This window comes from Triticum aestivum, chromosome 2A (assembly GCF_018294505.1).
Source record: "Triticum aestivum cultivar Chinese Spring chromosome 2A, IWGSC CS RefSeq v2.1, whole genome shotgun sequence".
NCBI lineage: Eukaryota > Viridiplantae > Streptophyta > Magnoliopsida > Poales > Poaceae > Triticum > Triticum aestivum.
In genome coordinates this window covers 93,753,622-93,765,855 of record NC_057797.1, presented here as the reverse complement: position 1 = coordinate 93,765,855, position 12,234 = coordinate 93,753,622, and the positions used below count along the sequence as shown (strand labels likewise).

Below are 12,234 nucleotides of genomic sequence, written 5' to 3'. Positions count from 1 at the left end.
GTAGATAATACTAGGTTATAGGTCTTTGAGCACGATTTGTTTTGAAACATTTGTAGGCACATGTTAAAATTGTTTGTTTACTTCGGTGGAGTGGTTAACTTGTCAGCTGCTTGTTCAATTGTTTCTGAATATATATGTTTTGACAGGATTTCTGAATTTACTATCGGATGAGCGTATGGACCCTCTACTAATTGTTGCTTCTTTAGATGACTTGACAATCATTGCAATTGCGAAGAAGATAGTAAAATACCAAGTATATGTGCTATATATATCATGTCTACGCAGCTCTTACATTTGTCGACATCAGAGGCCATGGCGCATCACTTGGTTGCAGTACACCACCTCATGCATGAGACGCCTCTACAAGCAGTGCTACTTCTATTGCTACTACTGCTACTGCGCTTCGCCACAACAAGTAGTAGCAAGAAGCAGGCCAATAGAAAGCGTCTCCCTCCTTCCCCTCCAGGCCTCCCTGTGATAGGCCACTTGCACCTGGGCCGAGATCACGTCTCACTATGCAACCTCGCCAAGAAGCACGGCTCGGACGACGGCTTCATGCTCCTCCGTCGCGGCGCCGTCCGGCACCTCGTTGTGTCGTCCCCACGCGCCGCCAGGGCGATCATGCAGACGCATGATCACCTGTTCGCGTCGCGGCCAACATCCATGGTCGCCCACGAGCTCCTATATGGGCCGATGGACGTCGTCTTCGCCCCCTACGGCGAGCACTGGCGGCTGGCGAGGAAGCTCGTCGCCACGCATCTGCTCAGCGTTAAGAAGATCCAATCGTACCGCCTCGCCCGTCAGCAAGAGGTCCGCACACCTTTCTCATTACATCATTCCTTCCTGGCGGTTCGGCTATGGTTGCCTTTGTTTTACTCTACAATTTTACTTAATAGTCAAACAGAATGATTGTGTGTATCAAAATGATCTGGAGGTCAAGGGTTTCATCCTTCTTTATTGAAAGTTTTTATATTTTTTGCATCATTCCCGATCACTATCACCTTTCTTTCTTGGCATAAGGTTATTGACTGATGTATATGTATTGTAAAGGTGAGCCTGGTAATGGCCGTGATACGGGAGTCGGCGGCTGCGAGCACGGTGATCGACATGGGTGAGATGATGAACACCTTTGTGAATGACATGGTGTGCCGCGCCTTGTCCGGGAAGTTCATCATGAAAGAAGGCCGGAACAAGATATTCAGAGAGCTGATCGAGGCGAACTCAGCTCTCTTTGCAAGTTTCAACCTGGAAAACTGCTTCCCAAGGTTAGCATGGCTCACTAGATCTAATGTTTGTAACAAGGCCAAGAATGTGAACAGAAGATGGGACGATCTGCTCGAAAAGATAATACAAGACCACTAGAAACTATCATTGTTGCCACCACATGGCAGGCACGATGCCACACAGGAAGAAGGGAGTGACTTCGTTGATGTACTTCTATCGGTTCGGCAGCAGAAAGACTATGATGGTATCACCAGAGAGCAAATCAAGGCCATCTTAATGGTGAGTGTAGTACTGCTTCAGTAACTAGTTAACCACACCGTTTTTTCTAATCTAAGCCGTTTGAGATTTTCCTATGTGTAATGTCAGTTTAGTGCTTGCACTTTTTCCTAAGCAGAAGTTGCATTTTTTAGAATCGATTTGGACACAAAAAGTCTAAAATGACTTAATTTACACCGACCCTTAATAACTACTCCCTCCGTTCGGAATTACTTGTCTCGAAAATGGATGTATCTAGACGTCTAGATACATTCATTTCCGAGACAAGTAATTCCGAATGGAGGGAGTATCAAATATGTACAAGAATATGGATAGGTGTGGCTAGACCCGGGTGAAACATTTTCTCAAAAAAACAAAATCAAATGGAATCCAATAATTCTGATTTTTTAGCGACATCAAACATGATAAAATGTTTTAGCTTGTTGCAAAAGTTCATCCATAAATAACATTCAAGGAGCTCTCAACAAAAAATAATCATTTACTAAAAAAGTGCACAATGACTAGTCATGACTTACTACCACTATTAATTTATTTTTTCGAGGAGAAATACTTGTATTACTCAATCACTAAGTCTTTATAATCATCGGCTGCAATATCTAGAATCTCGGTAGGACCCTATTAATTGTTGATGACAACAAATGCACGTATGCAGGACATGTTTGCTGCGGGGCACGGACACATCGTCCTTCGCCTTGGAGGTAGCTATGGCTGAGATCATGTGCAACCCTCGGGTCATGACTAAGCTACAAGCCGAGGTGAGAAACAACACACCGAAGGGGCAAGATATGGTCGAGGAAGAGAACTTAGCCAACATGACATATTTGAAGGCCGTGGTGAAGGAAACGCTTAGGCTGCACCCGCCGCTACCGCTCCTCATCCCTCATCTTTCCATGGTAGCGAGCCAAGTCGACGTCGCTGGATACACGGTCCCTTCTGGAGCATGGGTCATGGTGAACACATGGGCTATCAACAGAGACTCTGAGTGGTGGGAGAAGCCAGAAGAGTTCCTACCGGAAAGGTTCATAGAGGGTGGTAGTGCCTCGGCGGTGGACTTGAGGGGGAATGACTCTCAGTTTTTGCCGTTTGGAGCTGGTAGGAGGATCTGCCCTGGTATCAACTTCGGGCTGGCGACCATCGGGCTCATGCTGGCAAACCTTGTGTACTGTCATGACTGGGAGCTGTCGCCCGACATAGGCAAGAAGGGTATTGACATGACCGAAGTGTTTCGCCTAAGCGTCCGACGGAAGGAGAAACTGATGCTTGTTCCCAAGAACCACTCAAGTGTGTGATCGTACGTCTCACATCACTCCTGCTTTTCTGTTTGTTATCATTGAATAATAAACTATGTTGCCAACTGAACTAGCAAAGTAGCCCTCGCACTTGCATATGCAAGGGCTATATTCGTGTATTGAAAGTGTGTTTGAAATATGAATTTATGGCGGGGGGAGAGGGGTGTACTAATTTTTCCTGGAATATGCAAGATTGCGTATCTTTTCATTGATAGAGAAAAGAGAGAAAATACAAGAGTATACACCCACGCTACATACACAGAGAGGCGTGGCTCGGTCTGGTTTGAGCAGAAGAAGGGGGATGCTCAGCCCCCAAACACTAAAGTTTAGGTTACACGAATAATCATGCTAAGCCCTTCCGCGTCGGCGACAACCCAGTAGCGCGCTTCATCCTTGATTGCGGACAACAGATGTGTTGAGGAGGATTGGAGGCCGTCGAACATAGCAGTGTTCATGTGCTTTCACAGAGACCATGCGGTGAGAATGGCGATCGAGCCCAGGCGAGAACCATCCCTTACCCACCTCCTCTCCCTCGCCGCCGCCAAGGGGCGCGGCAGGGGGAAGCTTGATCGGTGCCGGCGGCGGCAGGGACTTCCTGCCCTCTCGCTTGGCCATCTTGCTGGAGCGCCGCGCGTGCGTCGGTCGAAGCGGTGCGGCGAAGTTGGCAGCGTGGTGGCAGGAGACGGTGGCGGTGTGTGGCGTGAAGGCCGTGGAGGCTTCGGTTGTGCCATGGCCGGCGAGGGCTGCAGCGGCGTGGGTTGTGGTGAGGTCGACGTCCTTTGGTGCGGAGCGGGCGTTGGCTCCTTCGGCGAGCCTCTTGGGTTGAGGGTGGATGCTGATCTAGAGTGGGACATCGTGGTGGAGCGGCAAGCGGGTGTGCCATGTGGGGAGCCTGGCTAGAGAGACGGGGGATACGACGGTCCTCTGGCCTCCCGTCGCCGGCGTAGGGGTGCTGTTACACCCACAATGCGGCTATATCTCCCATGTGTCGAGGCACGACTTAAAGCATAATCGCATGGTGGTTTAGTTGCAAGTGGGGTAATCTTCACACAATCCCATGTACTGGATAAGAATGGGATAAAGAGTTGGCTTACAATCGCCACTTCACACAAATAACAAGTTAAACATATATCATCCAAAATACAATCAAGGTCCGACTACGGAACCAAAATAAAAGAAGACAACCCCAAATGCTAGATCCCCGATCGTCCCAACTGGGCACCACTACTGATCAACCGGAAGAGACGCATAACAACGATCAAGATCTTCATCGAGCTCCCACTTGAGCTCGGTTGCATCACATGCACTGGTATCATTGGCACCTGCAACTGTTTGGAAGTATCCGTGAGCCACGAGGACTCAACAATCTCACACCCGCGAGATCAAGACTATTTACGCTTATGGGTAGGATAGGGTAATGAGGTGGAGCTGCAGCAAGCACTAAGCAAATATGGTGGCTAATGCTACCTCTTTTAGCACTGCGTTGGTTTTCCCCGAAGAGGAAGGGATGATGCAGCAAAGTAGCGTAAGTATTTCCCTCAGTTTTTGAGAACCAAGGTATCAATCTAGTAGGAGGTTACGCGCGAGTCCCTTGCACCTACACAAAACAAATAAATCCTCGCAACCAACGCAAATAGGGGTTGTCAATCCCTATAGGGCCACTTACGAGAGTGAGATCTGATAGATATGATAAGATAATTTTTTTGGTATTTTTATGATAAAGATGCAAAGTAAAATAAAAGCAAAGTAAATAACAAAGTAGTAGGAGATTGATATGATAAAGATAGACCCGGGGGCCATATGTTTCACTAGTGGCTTCTCTCGAGAGCATAAGTATTCTACGGTGGATGAACAAATTACTGTTGAGCAATTGACAGAATTGAGCATAGTTATGAGAATATCTAGGTATGATCATGTATATAGGCATCACGTTCGAGACAAGTAGATCGACTCCTGCCTGCATCTACTACTATTACTCCACTCATCGACCGCTATCCAGCATGCATCTAGAGTATTAAGTTAAAAACAGAGTAACGCCTTAAGCAAGATGACATGATGTAGAGGGATAGACTCATGCAATATGAAGAAAACCCCATCTTGTTATCCTCGATGGCAACAATACAATATGTGCCTTGCTGCCCTTACTGCCACCGGGAAAGGACACCGCAAGATTGAACCCAAAACTAAGCACTTCTCCCATTGCAAGAAAGATCAATCTAGTAGGCCAAACCAAACTGATAATTCGAAGAGACTTGCAAAGATAACCAATCATACATAAAAGAATTCGGAGAACATTCAAATATTATGCATAGATAGACTTGATCATAAACCCACAATTCATCGGTCTCAACAAACACACCGCAAAAAGAAGATTACATCGAATAGATCTCCACAAGAGAGGGGGAGAACATTGTATTGAGATCCAAAATGAGAGAAGAAGCCATCTAGCTACTAACTATGGACCCGTAAGTCTGAGGTAAACTACTCACACTTCATCAGAGGGGCTATGGTGTTGATGTAGAAGCCCTCCATGATCGATGCCCCCTCCGGCGGAGCTCCGGGATAGGCCCCAAGATGGGATCTCGTGGATACAGAAAGTTGCGGCGGTGGAATTAGGTTTTTGGCTCCATATCTGATCGTTTGGGGGTACGTGGTATATATAGGAGGAAGAAGTACGTCGGTGGAGCAACAGGGGGCCCATGAGGGTGGAGGGGGGTAGGCGCGCCCCCTACCTCGTGCCTCCTCTTACGTGGCTTGACGTAGGGTCCAAGTCTCCAGAGTTGTATTCGATGAGAAAATCACGTTCCCGAAGGTTTCATTCCGTTTGGGCTCCGTTTGATATTCCTTTCTTCGAAACCCTAAAACAGGCAAAAAACAACAATTCTGGGCTGGGCCTCCGGTTAATAGGTTAGTCCCAAAAATAATATAAAAATGGATAATAAAGCCCAATAATGTCCAAAATAGTAGATAATATAGCATGGAGCAATCAAAACTTACAGATACCTTGGAGACGTATCAAGCATCCCCAAACTTAATTCCTGCTCGTCCTCGAGTAGGTAAATGATAAAAACAGAATTTTTGATGCGGAGTGCTACTTGGCATACTTTTAATGTAATTCTTCTTAATTGTGGTATGAATATTCAGATCCGAAAGATTCAAGACAAAAGTTCATATTGACATAAAAATGATAATACTTCAAGCATACTAACAAAGCAATTATGTCCTCTCAAAATAACATGGCTAAAGGAAGTTATCCCTACAAAATCATATAGTCTGGCTATGCTCTATCTTCACCACACAAAATATTTAAATCATGCATAACCCCGATGACAAGCCAAGCAATTGTTTCATACTTTTGACATTCTCAAAACCTTTTCAATCTTCACGCAATAACATGAGCGTGAGCCATGGATATAGCACTATAGGTGGAATAGAGTGGTGGTTGTGGAGAAGACAAAAAGGAGAAGATAGTCTCACATCAACTAGGCGTATCAACGGGCTATGGAGATGCCCATCACTAGATATCAATGTGAGTGAGTAGAGATTGCCATGCAACAGATGCACTAGAGCTATAAGTATATGAAAGCTTAAAAAGAAACTAAGTGGGTGTGCATCCAACTTTCTTGCTCATGAAGACCTAGGGCAATTTGAGGAAGCCCATGATTGGAATATACAAGCCAAGTTCTATAATGAAAAATTCCCACTAGTATATGGAAGTGATAACATGAGAGACTCTCTACTATGAAGATCATGGTGCTATTTTGAAGCACAAGTGTGGTAAAAGGATAGTAACATTGTCCCTTCTCTCTTTTTTTCTCATTTTTTTATTTGGGCCTTTTTCTCTTTTTTATGGCCTCTTTTCTTTTTCTTTTTTTAATTTTTTGTCCGGAGTCTCATCCCGACTTGTGGGGGAATCATAGTCTCCATCATCCTTTCCTCACTGGGACAATGCTCTAATAATGATGATCATCACACTTTTATTTTTCTTACAACTCAACAATTACAACTCGATACTTATAACAAAATATGACTCTATGTGAATGCCTCCGGCGGTGTACCGGGATATGCAATGATGCATGAGTGATAAGTATGAAAGAATTACGAACGGTGGCTTTGCCACAAATACTATGTCAACTACATGATCATGCTAAGCAATATGACAATGATGGAGTGTGTCATAAACGGAATGGTGGAAAGTTGCATGGCAATATATCTCGGTATGGCTATGGAAATGCCATAATAGGTAGGTATGGTGGCTGTTTTGAGGAATGTATATGGTGGGTGTATGATACCGGTGAAAGATGCGCGGTATTAGAGAGGCTAGCAAAGGTGGAAGGGTGAGAGTGCATATAATCCATGGACTCAACATTAGTCATACAGAACTCATATACTTATTGCAAAAAACTACAAGTTATCAAAGCAAAGTATTACGCGCATGCTCCTAGGGGGATATATTGGTAGGAAAAGACCATCGCTTGTCCCCGACCACTCATAAGGAAGACAATCAATAAATAAATCATGCTCCGACTTCATCACATAACGGTTCACCATACGTCATGCTACGGGAATCACAAACTTCAACACAAGTATTTCTTAAATTCACAACTACTCAACTAGCATAACTTTAATATCACCATCTCCATATCTCAAAACAATTATCAAGTATCAAACTTCTCATAGTATTCAACACACTCATAAGAGAGTTTTATTATTAATCTTGCATACCAAGCATATTAGGATTTTAAGCAAATTACCATGCTATCAAGACTCTCAAAATAATCTAAGTGAAGCATGAGAGATCAATAGTTTCTATAAAACAAATCCTCCACCGTTCTCTAAAAGATATAAGTGAAGCACTAGAGCAAAATTATATAACTCAAAAGATATAAGCGAAGCGCATAGAGTATTCTAACAAATTCCAAATCATGTATGGCTCTCTCAAAAGGTGTGTACAGCAAGGATGATTGTGGTACATTAACAAGCAAAGAATCAAATCATACAAGACGCTCCAAGCAAAACACATATCATGTGGTAAATAAAAATATAGCTCCAAGTAAAGTTACCGATAGAAGTAGACGAAAGAGGGGATGCCTTCCGGGGCATCCCCAAGCTTTGGCTTTTAGGTGTCCTTAGATTTGTAGGGTAACGTAGCAGAATTTTAAAATTTTCTACGCATCACCAAGATCAATCTATGGAGTCTTCTAGCAACGAGAGGAAAGGAGTGCATCTACATACCCTTGTAGATCGCGAGCGGAAGCATTCAAGAGAATGGGGTTGATGGAGTCGTACTCGTCGTGATCCAAATCACCGATGACCTAGCGTCGAACGGACGGCACCTCCGTGTTCAACACACGTACGGTTGGGAAGACGTATCCTCCTTCTTGATCCAGCAAGGGGAAGGAGAGGTTGATGGAGATCCAGCAGCACGACGGCGTGGTGGTGGAAGCAGCGATGATCTCGGGAGGGCTTCACCAAGCTCCAACGAGAGAGAGAGAGAGGTGTTACGAGGGGAGAGGGAGGGGTCAGGGACTTGGTGCGGCTGCCCTCCGTCCCCCCCCCCCACTATATATAGGGCCCCTAGGGGGGGCACCGGCCTAGAGATTGGATCTCAAGGGGGGGCGGCCAAGGGGGGTGGCTTGCCCCCCAAGCCAAGTGGGGCGCCCCCCACCCCTAGGGTTTCCAACCCTAGGCGCAGGGGGAGGCCCAAGGGGGCGCACCAGCCCACCAGGGGCTGGTTCCCTTCCCCACTTCAGCCCATGGGGCCCTCCGGGATAGGTGGCCCCACCCGGTGGACCCCCGGGACCCTTTCGGTGGTCCCGGTACAATACCGGTGACCCCCGAAACTTTCCCGATGGCCGAAACTGGACTTCCTATATATAATTCTTCACCTTTGGACCATTCCGGAACTCCTCGTGACGTCCGGGATCTCATCCGGGACTCCGAACCACTTTTGGGTTACCGCATACTAATATCTCTACAACCCTAGCGTCATCGAACCTTAAGTGTGTAGACCCTACGGGTTCGGGAGACACGTAGACATGACCGAGACGACTCTCCGGTCAATAACCAACAGCGGGATCTGGATACCCATGTTGGCTCCCACATGTTCCACGATGATCTCATCGAATGAACCACGATGTCGAGGATTCAATCAATTCTGTATACAATTCCCTTTGTCAATCGGTACGTTACTCGCCCGAGACTCGATCGTCGGTATCCCAATACCTCGTTCAATCTCATTACCGGCAAGTCACTTTACTCATACCGTAATGCATGATCACGTGATCAACCACTTGGTCACACTGAGCTCATTATGATGATGCATTACCGAGTGGGCCCAGAGATACCTCTCCGTCATACGGAGTGACAAATCCCAGTCTCGATTCGTGCCAACCCAACAGACACTTTTGGAGATACCCGTAGTGCACCTTTATAGTCACCCAGTTACGTTGTGACGTTTGGCACACCCAAAGCACTCCTACGGTATCCGGGAGTTGCACAATCTCATGGTCTAAGGAAATGATACTTGACATTCAGAAAAGCTCTAGCAAACGAACTACACGATCTTTGAGCTATGCTTAGGATTGGGTCTTGTCCATCACATCATTCTCCTAATGATGTGATCCCGTTATCAATGACATCTAATGTCCATAGTCAGGAAACCATGACTATCTTTTGATCAACGAGCTAGTCAACTAGAGGCTCACTAGGGACGTGTTGTGGTCTATGTATTCACACATGTATTACGATTTCCGGATAACACAATTATAGCATGAAAAATAGACAATTATCATGAACAAGGAAATATAATAATAACCATTTTATTATTGCCTCTAGGGCATATTTCCAATAGTCTCCCACTTGCACTAGAGTCAATAATCTAGTTACATTGTGATGAATTGAACACCTATAGAGTTCTGGTGTTGATCATGTTTTGCTCTAGGGAGAGGTTTAGTCAACGGATCTGCCACATTCAGGTCTGTATGTACTTTACAAATCTCTATGTCTCCATTTTGAACACTTTCATGAATGGAGTTGAAGCGACGCTTGATATGCCTGGTCTTCCTGTGAAATATGGGCTCCTTGGCAAGGGCAATAGCTCCAGTGTTGTCACAGAAGAGAGTCATCGGGCCCGACGCATTGGGAATGACTCCTAGGTCAGTAATGAACTCCTTCACCCAGATTGCTTCTTGTGCTGCCTCCGAGGCTGCCATGTACTCTGCTTCACATGTAGATCCCGCCACAACGCTTTGCTTGCAACTGCACCAGCTTACTGCCCCACCATTCAAGATATACATGTATCCGGTTTGTGACTTAGAGTCATCCAGATCTGTGTCAAAGCTAGCATCGACGTAACCCTTTACGACGAGCTCTTCGTCACCTCCATAAACGAGAAACATATCCTTAGTCCTCTTCAGGTACTTCAGGATATTCTTGACCGCTGTCCAGTGTTCCATGTCGGGATTACTTTGGTACCTTCCTACCAAACTTACGGCAAGGTTTACATCAGGTCTGGTACACAGCATGGCATACATAATAGACCCTATGTCCGAGGCATAGGGGACGACACTCATCTTTTCTCTATCTTCTGCCGTGGTCGGGCATTGAGCCGTGCTCAATTGCATACCTTGCAATACAGGCAAGAACCCCTTCTTGGACTGATCCATATTGAACTTCTTCAATATCTTGTCAAGGTACGTACTTTGTGAAAGACCAATGAGGCATCTTGATCTATCTCTATAGATTTTGATGCCTAATATATAAGCAACTTCTCCAAGGTCCTTCATTGAAAAACACTTGTTCAAGTAGGCCTTTATGCTTTCCAAGAATTCTATATCATTTCCCATCAACAGTATGTCATCCACATATAATATGAGAAATGCTACGGAGCTCCCACTCTCTTTCTTGTAAACACAGGCTTCTCCATAAGTCTGTGTAAACCCAAACGCTTTGATCATCTCATCAAATCGAATGTTTCAACTCCGAGATGCTTGCACCAGCCCATATATTGAGCATTGGAGCTTGCACACCTTGTTAGCATTCTTAGGATTGACAAAACCTTCCGGATGCATCATATACAATTCTTCCTTAAGAAAGCCGTTAAGGAATGCCGTTTTGACGTCCATTTGCCATATCTCATAATCATAGAATGCGGCAATTGCTAACATGATTCGGGCGGACTTCAGCTTCGCTACGGGTGAGAAAGTCTCATCGTAGTCAACCCCTTGAACTTGTCGATAACCCTTAGCGATGAGTCGAGCCTTGTAGATGGTCACATTACCATCTACGTCTGTCTTCTTTTTAAAGATCCATTTATTTTCTATGGCTCGCCGATCATCGGGCAAGTCAGTCAAAGTCCATACTTCGTTTTCATACATGGATCCTATCTCGGATTTCATGGCTTCTAGCCATTTGTCGGAATCTGGGCCCGCCATCGCTTCCTCATAGTTCGAAGGTTCACCGTTGTCTAACAACATGATTTCCAAGATAGGGTTGCCATACCACTCTGGTGCGGAACGTGTCCTTGTGGACCTACGAAGTTCAGTAGCAACTTGATCTGAAGTTTCATGATCATCATCATTAACTTCCTCTCTAGTCGGTGCAAGCACCTCGGGAACATTTTCTTGAGCTGCGCCACTCTCCGGTTCAAGAGGCAATACTTCATCAAGTTCTACTTTCCTCCCACTTACTTCTTTCAAGAGAAACTCTTTCTCTAGAAAGGATCCATTCTTGGCAACAAAGATCTTGCCTTCGGATCTGAGGTAGAAGGTATACCCGATAGTTTCTTTAGGGTATCCTATGAAGATGCATTTTTCCGATTTGGGTTCGAGCTTTTCAGGTTGAAGTTTCTTCACATAAGCATCGCATCCCCAAACTTTTAGAAACGACAGCTTAGGTTTCTTCCCAAACCATAATTCATATGGTGTCGTCTCAATGAATTTCGACGGAGCCCTATTTAAAGTGAATGCGGCAGTCTCTAAAGCATAGCCCCAAAATGACAGCGGTAGATCAGTAAGAGACATCATAGATCGCACCATATCCAATAGAGTGCGATTACGATGTTCGGACACACCATTACACTGAGGTGTTCCAGGCGGCGTGAGTTGTGAAACTATTCCACATTTCCTTAAGTGTGTGCCAAATTCGTGACTCAAGTATTCTCCCCCACGATCTGATCGCAAGAACTTGATTTTCCTATCACGTTGATTCTCAACCTCACTCTGAAATTCCTTGAACTTTTCAAAGGTCTCAGACTTGTGTTTCATTAAGTAGATATACCCATATCTACTCAAGTCATCATTGAGGGTGAGAACATAACGATAGCCACCGCGAGCCTCAACACTCATTGGACCGCACACATCAGTATGTATGATTTCCAATAAGTTGGTTGCTCGCTCCATTGTTCCTGAGAACAGAGTCTTGGTCATTTTACCCATGAGGCATG

At 45.3% G+C, this 12,234-nt stretch overlaps 1 pseudogene; it reads left to right on the top strand.

The window, feature by feature from the left end:
- The first annotated feature begins 312 nt into the window (after positions 1-312).
- Positions 313-2,789, top strand: LOC123184892 (indole-2-monooxygenase-like; annotated as a pseudogene).
- The last annotated feature ends 9,445 nt before the right edge of the window (positions 2,790-12,234 follow it).